We start from the raw sequence: 13,940 nt of genomic DNA on the forward strand, positions 1-13,940 counted from the left end.
AAAAATAACTCTTTGGATACAAGCTATAATCACTCAATTTTAAATTAAAATTAGCAGGAGTGTTATACTTTATTTGCAGGTATTCACGATCCTGCTTGATCCTGGTTATATTTATAGTAGGTAGCTAATGTAGCTATCTATGTGAGATTTAGTATATAGCTGCCTCACAGGATCGTAAATACTGTTCAGTATCTACCAAATATTAATAAGATTTTAACGAGCCAACCACAGCCAACACTCAAGTGTGCTTGCGTTGATGAAGTTCCTATAGATTAGAATGCGTATAGCGAAGACCTGTGAGTACTTTCAGTTTCCACCAGATCAGCGTGAGGGAACAAAAACATTCGATTATACCATTTTACCATGAGAATATCAGCGTAGCGCAGTTACATAAGTAGGTATGCTAAATATGACCTTGATGAAATAAAGGGAAGTTTATCTAAACTAACAAGCAAACATTTATGTTTACAATTATAATAATAAAAGAGTGCTAATTTTAATAGGAAATAACATTTTATTATAATATTGAGACTTTATCACATCGTGTGATGATGCCTTTATGACTCTACTTTGACAGTTCTCTAAATGACAGACGTGATTTCGTTTAGAAACAGAAAAACGCCTTAATTACGAGCAATTTCATTTCGACGTTTGTTCGGAGTTTTATGTGTTGTGATCGAAAATAAATAAATAAATCGAATATTCCGGGACATTCGTACTTTCTGACTCAGATTAAGTATCCTGCAGTATCTCTACCTTTCGTCTGTGCAGAGGTATGTGCCGATTTATATTTGTAATGCGCAATTTAACAGCAGAAAGTTGAGTGGGATCACATAGAAGTGTTATTGATTTTTCAGCGAACTAACCAGACGTTGCTACATTTTCAGGGGCCTGTACATTGAGTGAAAAAGTAAAACTAAATTAATATTTCTTTATCTCGTTTAATCAAAAGTCCATGCTATGTTTAATTATACTATATATGTTAGTTATGGAGTTCGGAAAGGAAGGTCGACAATTCAGTGTTTCGTAAAGATTTAACTCGCCGTCACGCTGTATGATTATCTAGGTTTTATTCCGTTGGCTATTAAAAATATAATTCCTTGTTATTTTAATACGATTCAAACAGTGATGATAAATACATTCATTATGTTTGATATGATTCATCATACTTATCCTTAGGTAAGACTATTCATTCACATATGTTGGCCAGATGGCCCTTCCTCATCTTATATAGACATTGGTATTTTTACTGACTGCACTATACAGTTTTGTTGCATTTTTCAATTCTAAAAGTATAACAATAAATAAAATCACTATATCCGTAGTCTTTTTTAACTTGGTGGGTGGCTATTCAGTTGTCAAAATTTAGTAGTTCAAATAAAAGCAATGGCTTATATTGCTTTACACAACTAAGTAATGGATGAATAATCTTACCAACCCTTTAATTTTATTTAAAAATAATTACAATGAATTCCAAAAAAGGTAAACAGGCTGACAAAAAACCAGGCAGGCAGGACTATTTTTCAACATCAATTGCTATTCATATTTATTAATATTTTTCCTAAGAGCGAGTTGGTAACAATTATTAGTATGAAATTGCTACAAAAACAAATGTATTGATCCTATAAACAGCTTAGTGAGGATAGTTAGTTTTGAGGTAGTGTAATACAATAACACAAAAATTACACATATTTACCTTTATTATACAAGGATAGGAAAATAGATATTGTTATTAATTTTATGAGTTTTTAATTAACTTTCAATGTAACCCTGTATGTTTGAACGGGTCAAATTTTGCAAGTAAAATTTGACCCACTTCCCAGTTTCCACTGAAGCTGAATATTTGCATGTATATATGTAAGTCGCGTGATAATGCAATATTATGGTACCATTGAGCTGATCTGATGATGGACACAGGAGGTGGCCTTAGGAACTCTGTGATAAAACAACACAACCTAATTGTGTTTGGGGTTATTAGAACTGTCTCAATGAGTATTAGTTGCTTACTGTGAAAAGAAAAGTACTGACAGTGATAAAAGCTTGTACCAAAAAGGAAATTTTTGCCAAAATCTTATTTATCCATATTACTGTAGTAAGTGAAAAGGAAAGCTGGTGGGTATTTAAATAAATAATAAAATAATTGATGCCCACAAAATTAGAATTTCTTAACCCTATTTTTTCTTCACCCTAGGGACCACTGATATTACTTCGTACTAATGGGACAACATACTAAGCAAACTGCCAATTTTAATATAGTTCTGTTTTTTTTTTTTTGTAAAATAATTACATCATTTTGTATTTATTAATATTTATACGACCCTCAAAGAAAAAAAAACAATTAAAATATTTATTTAGGCTGTATTACAACATATTGTAAATGGAGATACTTGTTTGTTTGAAAATATTTTATTTGGCATAAATTTAATTTTTGATACAGGCCTTTATATTAAGGTCTTATCGTACTAACACTAATCAATATGTAAACAGGCCCTAAGGCAAGTGAGCACGCTTGTAAGGGCCTTATCAGATAAAAAATAATTGTTGATTATCTCCGAAATGGAGTTAACTAGAATACCGGTGTCTGAGAAAGTTACTTAACTTAAGCTCTACTAAACTATTTAATATAAAAACTAGAGTAAGTGGCGTTACCGACGACAAAGTAAATTCCAATTATAAATATTGTATTCCAATTATCTTCCTAGAATTAGCGTGTGCCGCCGGCGCCATAACGCCTACAAATTATCGTGCAATGCCATGCGTAGTGTTGGTTAAGACTCGAGCCGTTTGAGTCCTCTGCTTTAAGAGGAAATGGGATGGACGTTTCTCCACATAATTTGATGTATATTCACATATGTATATTAGCTATATTGACCCTACGTAGGGGACGTTTGACTTTTTTAGATTTTTTGATTATTGTAAATATTAGGAGCGAAAAATATTTTTATCCAAATTTTTAAATGCGTCAGGAGCATCTAATAATAATTAAAAAATCGAAAAAATAAAATGTAGGAGTATAGCTGTAGTTTACACTACCGTCAAAAAGTTCAAGATCAAACACAATTTTTAGATTCATTTTTAAGAACACGTTTGATCGGTAACCCATTTGTTTTGCAAGAAGACAACAATCTCAAGCATTCGGTAAATTAATATCTGTAAAGGCTACACAAACACAGCCAATAAAGAGCAGCAAGGTGTGTTAAAAACATGATTTGTCCACCACCATCACCAGACTAACCTGAGGTTTTTTGACTCGCCCGTAGGGTCCGAAAACAATGTCCGACATAAGCAAAAACTCTATGGAAGATACTGCAATATGAGTGGAAATTCATAAGCCAAGAAACGCTACTAACTTGTAGAAATAATTGGATTTTTCGATGAGAAACCTTGAAAAAAGCTTTTTATTATTATATATATGCCTTTTTTAATAAATTCTGATTGATAAATTGTTTAACGCTTTATTTTTCGGATTGTAGGTATCTACTGCAAAGTAGTATTTTCGTAAAAAAAAATCATTAAAATGTTGATTATTTAAATATTCTGTGTTTGTTCTTAAACTTTTTGACGGTAGTGTATATACAACAAATTGTGTCAAATTATTTTCAATAATGTTAATAGGTAGCGTGCATGAACTGTAGGAGGCAGCACAGGAGCTGTCAGAGTTTTGGCGCGAAGCGTAAATGTGATGTTTATGGTTCCGATTCAGACCACAAGATGGCAGACCCTCCAACGCGCACGGTCCCTATATCCGGAGAGGAAAATTGTATGAAAAATATTACGCGCGGATCCTCCACTTTCGTTTGAAGACTCGATTACAATTTTCAGACTAACAATTAAGTCGAAAAATGAGTTCTTTTCAACTCGTTAGACACTCCGATTCTTTTGTAGAGACCTTTTTAAACAAATCACAATTAACAACAAACAATGCTTTTTTTTTTACAAAAAAAAAATGCATTGTCTTCATTGCGTTTATTTTATTTACTGTTAATTTAGAGAACACCTATCTAATTGACGACGGAGTGTTTGAGTCGAACTTATAAAAGACAACAAAAGGCTCGACTCGGGACTTGAAGCGCAAGGTCTCGTAAAAACAACTCAAGTTCTTCAAATTTAGACTCTTCGGACTCGAGTTCCTGTTCCTACCATCACTAGCCATGCGTTCGCCTAAACTGTAATGGGTCTAACCTACCTCAATTGCATTATGCATAACTATAATAACACGGTCGGACGTTAGCGGGAACGTGTTGGTAGATAGGTCGTGTTTTGTATTAGGGTGTCCAGGATCCAGTTATGTTAGTTGAAAAATATTTTAGCAACAGTGTTGGAATTTGAGTAATTTAAGTCTAGATGCAGGCCCTCAGGGGGCCTACCGCGAAAACCGAAATTCGCATATTGCGGGGACCTTTCTCTTTTACTCTCACTAAGACGTAATTAGAGTGACAGAGAAAAATGCCCGCAATTGACGAATTTCGATTTTCCCGGTAGCCGCCCTGGAGTTTCAGGCGTACATAGGCTACGGAGACTGCTTACCATCAGGCGGGCTGTATGCTTGTTTGCCACCGACGTAGTACCTATGTATAAAACAATAAGATGCTATGAGGCAAGGATTTAAGATAATATTTTTTATGAGTTACTTAGTTACCAAATCAAAGTTAAATTGGCTGATATGTATGGGCTATCATATAATTTTGCATAATGCGTACTAATTTGAGGAAGTTCGAGGATTGAGGTCAGAAGTTTTTTAGGGAAATTCAAAAAATTCGGCCATCTTATTTCACACGAAACCCCAAGCAAAAGATATTTTTTTTAGGTATCTACTTACTTTGTTTTTTTATATGCCTGGTTAAATACGTATTTGTAAATTTGATATAACGGCTTCAGTTCTAAAAGCGCTTTGCACTTTTCCTCGTCGCTAACGTCATGCCACCACCACCACCACCAGCACCATGAAATTACTAGGATTTGTAATTAAGTACCTATATTACGTAGAAATAATATCAAAATAACAGTCCTAAATACAGACGCCTGCAAATAAATGAAACTACCCCTATCCCTACTAGTCCTGAAAGCATGGATACACACGTCGATAGGTATCGCAGCGGCGCCTCACGCGACGCGGTGAATGCACTTGGATCCATACACTATTTAGGTTCCCTGTCTTAGTCCTCTCGGCCTGCAATGCGGACAGCTCGAACTGAACGACATACGTCAGACGAAGTACGGTAGGCAATGTCACTCACGTGATCTTTCTGGCCAGATGGAGATTTAGGTGCTGATACATCTTCCTTGTTCCCAAGAGTTAAGAAATAGTAGAGGAAGAGAAGACACATTGCCATTTGCCGATATAGTAAATGTTAATTCACTACAATTACAACCAGAATTTAGGTTGAGTTTATTAATGCGTGGGTAAAAGGAATATGTATGTTGCGTGATATAAAAATTGAAGTAGTCTTTAACGTAAACGCGTTAGGTTAGGATAAAACGAAAACAGAGGTTTTGCTATAGCAACCAAGCATACCTACTCGTATAGTAATAGGGCGTTACTAACACTGTTTCGGCTTATCCCGTTTTATTTATAAATGCCTTAAAACTTTAATTAATCTCTATATTCTTCAGAATTCAGGGCGCTTATCGTTTATTTCTTTCAAAGACACTTAACCACTCGGTCGAACTTGATCTAAAGGACGCAGTGTTGTGTGAATTATACTGAAACGTCCTTTATTCCCCCTACCCTTGTACGCACACGAGAAGGTTCTTAACGTTATCTATTCGTTCAAAGTTTTCATTGTTCCTGAGTATAGAAGGCCGCTCAATTCAGCTTCAACAAGCTTTTAGGTCTGTCTTTCACGGTCGGAATACCTTGCTTAATTCAGTTACGGATATACAAAAGTATAAACCACGTCCATAATTCATATGTAGGTATTCAATATGTTTCTCAAAATCTCGTAGTATCTTTTTCACTTGAGTATTATAGTATTTATAGTTTTTACGCCGGCGCTGCCTTTATAGTAAACAGCAATAAAACTCGTTACAATAGCATTTTTACTGTCGAAAGGTAAATAAGTTCTAATACGGAGAAGTGTTTGGCGATTTGTCAATATCCTATAAACAAGGCGTGTTTGTACACAATGTCGGGCTTCACTGAAGCTAGGCATTCTAAAAGGGTAGATTATAGATTTTTTTATGGTGTCTGGAAGTTACTCTTAAGAGCTCTTCCTACAATTCCGATTCCTGTTTTACTAGAAGTTGTCGTCAGAGACAGAGCTTATAAAAGGTGCAGTGTACTTTTGGTTTAAAAACCTTCAGCTGGCCAGACAACACTGAAGCCAAGCCAATGACCTCAGTCACAAGCCAAACCGATATTATTAGGGGAAAGGGCGTGTTGACGAACTCTAAGTAAATGGAATCAGGAAATGACCCATCTCCGAGATCAGGCGAGTCTTTTTCTCTTGTTCCGTAAGTCCCTCGTTACTAATTTGTTTATGGTATGAGAAGACATTCGTTATGACAATTTACAGATGTTTATGAGATACATAATGTGTAAGTGTGCACACTTAACCCAAATAAATAATTCGATTTGTTGTGCAGTATTTATCTTTATGGTATAGTTAGATAAGAACTAATAGTAAATAATTGTTTGGCTGTTTTAAGGGGGACGTAACCCCGTGATCGACCATACAAAAAGAGAAAACATTTTTCCACTTCTAAATATTTTAATTTCTCCATGATTTTTAGTATGTTATTGACATAATTAAAAACTAGGTTAGTATGTTTTCCTTTTTTTCTAAATTTGCAAAACATTGAAACCAAAAATATATTATGCTGAAGCGATCGACATCAAAATCAAAGTGATTTGTTAAGATTTAGTTAGTGGATACCGTTTTTATCGTACAAAGATTAACGGTATTTCGTTATATTCGAAAACTATTCTTCCCTCTTAGGGATTACCAAATATATAAATAGCTTTGCTCTGTTATGTCCCTTTGTTTTGTTACATAGGTGCACAGACTGATTACACAGGTATGATTGTGATCATTTCTCTAGGTATTATGTAGCGGTATCGATATACGGGACACGATCCTTCAATACGGTGCCAGTCCCGTATATACGGGACGTGTGGCAACCCTAGTTATTCTCCATGAAGCCCGTCCATATCCTTTCAAAGTTCCAGTTTGCGGTACCACAGCCCCGAAAGGAACAAGTCTTTGAAAGCCTTACATTTGAAAGGCTTGGACCTTTAAGAACAGAGTGCTACAGCAACGAAAAGGAAAATAAAAAGCACTCTAAAACCTATTAAAAGCAATACTTTGCAGCTCCGCCGCTTACTTAGAGATGCTCGATACCTTTTTATGAAGTGTCTTTAAAATCATACATTTTCTGGTTCGATTTCTGAATTTTTTTCATTACACTTGCTCGAAAATGATCTTATTTAATGCAGGTGTACTTAAAGACAAATACCTATATTATTCCCGTGGGAGTTATGGGTTGTGGAATTAAAAACTATAACTCCCTAGGGAGTTAGGATTTTTTTTTTTTATAAAATTCTGTCACTAATTCATACGAACCATATAGGTTTACTTTTAAAACACTGACGTTTCTAATTTAATATTTTTGTTTATATTTAAAAAGATTTAATTTCATTAACAGCCGTTTAAAATATTTTTAGACAAGTTTCAATCGTGGCTGAATGCCAGATAGGTCTGTGCCTTCAATGCCTAACCTGTCAAACAATGACAATATGGCGGACGAATATTTGAAATGTCACCGTATTTAAGAATTATTTCGCTTAATGTATAGTTTTTTCTAATTAAGTGTGATGAAAAATATTGTCTGTAACTTAACTCCGGGGGTAAGAATATTGCAAACTCGGGTCTTTGGTTTCCTTTAGGTAATTATACTAATTATTATATACCCTTATACCCTCGTGTCCAATATTTCACTTACCTCCCTCGTTGCACAATGTACCATTTTGGCGTTATTCATAAAGGTCATATGAAATCTAATATACCCTTTATAATCGTAGGTCTCTTTTTGTTATTTACACTTAATTAGTGTTTGTTAGAATGAGACACCATTTTACAGCGGTTTGCTATGTTTTATAAATAAGGGTGTTAGGCTAAAACTCTGCCTTAGAGAATCTCTGCCGTTCTCAGAATATTAATGTTGGCAAATATAACAATGCTGGCATACTACGTGATAACGTTTTGTTTCTCCAACAATAAAGTCTCTCGAGATCCTGAAATATTTGTCTGAGTTGTATTCGTTATTACATTGAAGTGTTTTTGGCATGTTTTTGGTGAGATATTCAACATATTTGGCATTAATGCAATTTAACCAGGATCAAGTAACCTCCAAGGATTTCAGTTAGTCAATTTACTTACTTCGTTTTGAAACTTGAAACGCTTAAATAAGACTAATCTTACTTACTTACTCCTCTGGCGCAGCGACCCAAAGTGTGTCTTGGCCTCCAACACTACTGCTCGCCACGGATCTCTGTCCTGTGCAGTTTCTCGCCAGTCTTCAACCTGGAGCTCGCGCAGATCCGTGTCCACCACATCCGCCCATCGATACCTAGGTCGATCGGCCGGGCGGCAGGCTTCTCTCAAACGCTCTTCCGATCGGCTCCCATTCGCTCTAGATGACCGAGCCACCGCAGATATTTGGCTCAGCTACTATCAGTAAATCTAATCATACAGTAAAGTTTATTATTTATAGGTAGATTGACGCTCAGTGTTAACAGCATATAAAACTGATTGATCATCGTCGTGCCATTACGAAGCGTAGAACATTACGTGTTCTTAACTTTTATCAGCCCTCCATCGGGCTCTTAAGTACCCAAAGTTTTTCGTTACCTCCTAATAGCTCCAAGTTGCTAAATAAGCGCTTAATAGCTTTGCCACTAAGGCCAGGGGGTTACGCTTTTAACGCACCTCAACTTAGCCGTCACTTTCTAACAAATAAGTGCGATAGTGACGCATGATACGATAGACGATAGAATTGCAACCACTGGTTTTCATGACTTATCAAACATCGCTAAAGGAAAACCAGTCTAGGTATCGGACCTCTTATTACATATGCTTGTTAAGATACTCTAGATCTCTTTATAATGGTTAGTTTGAGTGGCAATAGGGAATAGCAATAGGGGCGGCTGAAGTTTACACGTTTCTCGTTCAATGACCTCGAATGTAATACCTCGATACTACTTTTATACTCAATTCTTTAATTTACGCCGTTTTCTGTATAATGTGACATAGCATAACCCGCGTTTAAAGATTTGAAGTGTGTTTGATATGCAAATAGCGCTTTGAAAGCAAAGCTAACACATCTGAAGCTTTTTAGCTTTTAAATGTATTTTAAGAATCGTAAAATGTTTGCTTTACGGGTGAGATTACACTTAAATATAACCATAGAATTCGATTTTTTGTATAAATTGTGGGCGTTTTCTAAAATAAATATTGAAAACCGGGTTCTTACAAATCTGGACTTCCTTGGGCTCATTCTACTCAGAATCGTTAGCATTCTCCATCCTACCATTAAAAAAAATGTCCCAAAGTGTTCGTTCCATTACGTCACGATTTAGTATGAAGAAAAGATTTCACTTGTATTAGCGTGACGTAGTGGAAGCTACAATTTCCAAACAAATTTTTGGAACATTTTTTTATCATCAAGGTTGAATATGTTAGTGATTCCGAGTTGAAAGAACCCAAAAACACCAGGATCTGTGGGTATCAGGTCTTCAATACCTATTTTTTGGAAAAGCTCTGTACATTTAAGATATGGATATGACTTAGTTCAAAATCAATATATGTAGACGATATTTCAACATACAGAGGGAGAGCTTTTAAAATATCATAACATGGGTTATGTTTGCGTGTAAAAGGATTTTCCAGTGCAGAGGTCTGTAAATATTTGTAGAACGAGGACATCTTTATCTGTTAACAGCGTATTTTGATACGAAACGTTATGAATAGATACCTAATGTTATTTAGCAAAATGTTTCCTTACCCCGCCTGTCTGGTTTTGTCATCGGGATGCCTCGTTTTGGATTTCAGGATTTTACAATCAGAATTTGAAAGAGCGCAGTCCAATATCAATTAACATTAGTGAACATTTTTAAGTCTAAATGTTAATAAAGATTTTATTTACTAATAAATAAATAATTTACTAGTCTTAGTTTATTATTTATTAGTCTTAGTTTTTATCTATCTTGTGGTCTGACCCCTGATCTGAATTTTGGATCTGAGTAACGAAATTCCTCCTACTAGGGGAACTAGAAGGTCTAGACGGATTACATACGGAATACATAACATAAACATCGATGAAATGGTTAATAAAAAAATATAGCGTCTGAGAAAAGATATGGTTTTCCACAGCGAGATGTATTACCTAGTTGGTTACTAAATTCTGTTACTGCAATAATCTTTATCTACATAAAATATACGAACGAAAGTTGAATAAACTATATATTAGAATGAAGTACACAAAATGAGGAATTACATATAACAATATCATTCAAAATGGCCTCCTCTGAGCTTGACACAGGCCCTCAAACGACGAGGCCAGTCATCAATAGCGGCACGCACGATTGTCATGTCTAATTCCGTCACTGTTTTAACTATGGCCCGCTTGAGGGAGTCAAGATTTGTGTGGGGTTTAGCACAGGCTTTCTCCTCAATAACCTGCCATATGGCATAATCCAGGGGGTTAAGGTCCGGGCTGGAGGACGGCTAGTCTTCGTGGGCAATAAAGTCCATTTTGTTCCTTCGAAACCAGGCTTGAGTTGTATTTGCCTTATGTGCACGAACTGAGCCTGTTGAAAGACCCATGGCTGCTTTTGAAATAGTGTAGCTTAGGGCTTCACTATTGGTTCGAGAACGGTTTCCTGGTATACTTTGGCCCCAGTTTTCACACCATTTTCACAGAAATGAACCTGTGTTAGCCCTGAGTATGACACACCAAGCCAAATCATCACATAAGAGGGATGATGGCCTCGTTGCACTCTCGGAACAGCCGCAACCGCCTCTTGACTGTTTTTGCATACACTCTTGTCATTCTGGCGGTTACAACATTCTTCAATGGTAAAAAAAAAATCTTCTGTAAATAGTATTTTTCGGTGGCCATTTTGTGCGTACCGCTTTAATAGCACGCGACTTCTCTCTAGCCTCATAGTCTTTAATAGTCCATTAAGCAAATGACCTTTTTGTCTGCGGTAAGCGTGTAGTCCAAGGTCTTCATTGATAACTTTTTTTAGGGAGCTTCTCTTCACAGACATCTGTATTGCCAACAACTTTTGCTTCCGGACGGGGTTTCAGAGGGTCTTCCAGACCTCTTGCGGTCATCGAAGCTCTGAGTACTATTGTATCTATTAATTGTGCGATAAAGAAATTGTTTGTTGATTTTTAGATTTTCACGCAACTTTAAAATCATGTTTGGCGGGTGCCCACATTTGTGCAACGCAATTACTGCGATAGGATTCTCTTTTAGGCCCCAATTCATATATATACGATACGACATATAGATACCACGAGATAAGCGTTATGTGTGGTATATAATTATAGCTCACAAATCCACCACATTGTCATTTTTATTTTTTCGGTAGCATTCGTTTTAACGGAAATAAAGAGGTTGCAAATCGAGTAACAGAACTTAGTAACCAACTAGGTAGATGTAGTATCTAATTTAATAATCTGCCAATAGGAAGGGCTTTTGAATCGACTAACATAAAATAAAATTTAACTACTTAGAACCGTAGATACCGAGTGGAAAACAAGGGACATTCAGTAGTGGCATGGCACACTGCCTGACTTTGACAAAATAAAACAAATTATTATAAAACAAACAAAATATTAGTTATTACATCGATTTGACATCAGTATTTAGAAACCTGTTTTACGTGCAATTCAGCTCGCGTGTTGCATATTCAATCTGGTAATTTTACCCAGTACTTCAATTGCTTCAAGTAATTCTAAACTCGGAGCGTAATATCCCAGAGACCTTGAGCGGGCCATTGTAAAATGTTGACACGCAACTGAATTCCCTGGGCCGACTCAGCCTTGAGTGTTGGCCTCTTGTCCGAGAAGGCTTTCCTTTAAAGCTCAGTTAGGCGGTGCGAGAACTTACATCCAATTCAACTGAGATCAAATACCGCAATGTAACGAATTTCGCATGAGTTCTGGCAACATTTTGATAAAATATTAATAATTTGCCGATTTCGTTGAAAACAATATTGTCAAAAATGTGACGTCACACCAAGGGTTTCCCAAATGTCACCAACTTTGATAAGGAGGGGGGAAGGTATGAGTATACAGGGGGCATAAAACCTAGAAATTCGAGTGACGTAACTATTGGATATCCCCCTAATGTTGATTATCGTTTGGCTGTGTTTGTCTTCCTTATTTGTATCTCACACAGAGCCTATCGAACAGGACAGTAAGATATTGTATTATTCGGCGTAAAATATTCATATTTCATTGAACCATTGAAAAAGAATAAATTTTGCAAAAAATTTGATCCACATTGGAAGCAAAATTACAGTTATAGCTGACAACGAGTTTTCCAATCCCTTCTTTAGGAACTGGCGCACGATTGAACTGTATGTCGATAAGAATTCAAGAAAGATCAGGTGAAATGTTAAAGAAAAATTTTGATTTTCGATTGGCTAGTTGCAAAAGTTTTACATAAAAAAATACCAAAAAAGCACACGTTTTCGTAACTCAGAGGAAGATTTTTTAGGATATACGGTGAAATTGCGCTTATATTGTACAGTCGCCATCAGATATATGGTAGCGGCCAAGGTACTCAAATATTTCGGAGCAGCATTAAATTTCAATATATTAGTTACGATAGATAAGGTCTACAATATCGGACCATATAATTCGCCGTAAATTTGGGAGCAGCGACTTTTCAATTAATTCGTGACATACAATGAGACAAAGATATCGTAACAAACAGATCGTCAATGGTATCTAAGCAGTCAAGGTGATCATAAATATCGGAACATTTATGAAAAAATATACTGTAAATCCGTATGACATAGTACAGTCGCCATCAGATATATCGGAGCGGCCAAGGTGGTCACAAATATCTGAACAAAACCTCTATTGTCAAGGCGATAAAGTACATGTTCAGATATTTGTCCGCTCCGATATATTTGATGGCGACTACCTACACATTTGAATTCGTTACTACCTATATTGACTAAGTTGTCAATGTCAAGGATGATTTTGACGACTATTATGGATGAGCAAGTAAGTTTCTTAGACACATGAGATAATTTCAAGCAGCATTCTCGAAAACTGTATATTGATAGGTAAGCTAACGACACCAGTGCTCGATATTCACGCAATGATCGACACTTTCAACCTTATTTCATAAGTAATAGACGTGAACTACTGGTGTCGTTTATTGGGTATTAAGTTGTCGATCATTGGTATCACTACCTTATTCATATGAATATAAAAACTTAATATAAATAAAAAAACTGATTTAGTAGAAAATATTTTTATTTTAAGAATCAAACACGAACAATATTTACTTATACCATTAAAATAACCTTTTAATACGTGCTTCGCTAGCCGTAAACAAAATAAAACTCTGCTTTTCTTCAGCCTGTGAAAACGTTAGTACTTCGTGTAACTTCCCGGTGGCTCGGCGTTTAATACAGCTTGCAATCGTCTTCGCATTGAGCCGACCAGATTTTCACACACGTTTCGCCCTCTAAAAGACTCCCAAACGTTAAGAGCGTGGCGTCTTAAAGCATCTTTGGTGCGACACTGGTTTCCGTCCCACTCTTGCACCATTTTACCCCATAGATTTTCTATGGGGTTGAGATCGGGGCTCTTTGCAGGCATTTTTATGCGAGTCAGCACATCTCTGTGGTCATGAATCCATCCCTGAACCAAGCGAGCATTATGCACCGAGCTGTTGTCTTGCATGAATGTTAT

At 36.1% G+C, this 13,940-nt stretch overlaps 1 protein-coding gene across 3 annotated transcripts in view; it reads left to right on the top strand.

Moving 5' to 3' along the window:
* The first annotated feature begins 576 nt into the window (after positions 1–576).
* Positions 577–13,940, top strand: part of LOC133526368 (kinesin-like protein unc-104) — a 144,591-nt gene continuing 131,227 nt past the window's right edge. The window contains exon 1 of one of the 3 annotated variants that reach the window (XM_061862963.1): positions 577–773. The gene's annotated coding sequence lies outside the window, so the exon portion shown is untranslated. The remainder of the gene's footprint in view (positions 774–13,940) is intronic. The other 2 variants (XM_061862965.1, XM_061862966.1) reach the window with 2 other exon arrangements.

The sequence above is a fragment of the Cydia pomonella genome, chromosome 16, assembly GCF_033807575.1.
Source record: "Cydia pomonella isolate Wapato2018A chromosome 16, ilCydPomo1, whole genome shotgun sequence".
Classification (NCBI taxonomy): Eukaryota; Metazoa; Arthropoda; class Insecta; order Lepidoptera; family Tortricidae; genus Cydia; species Cydia pomonella.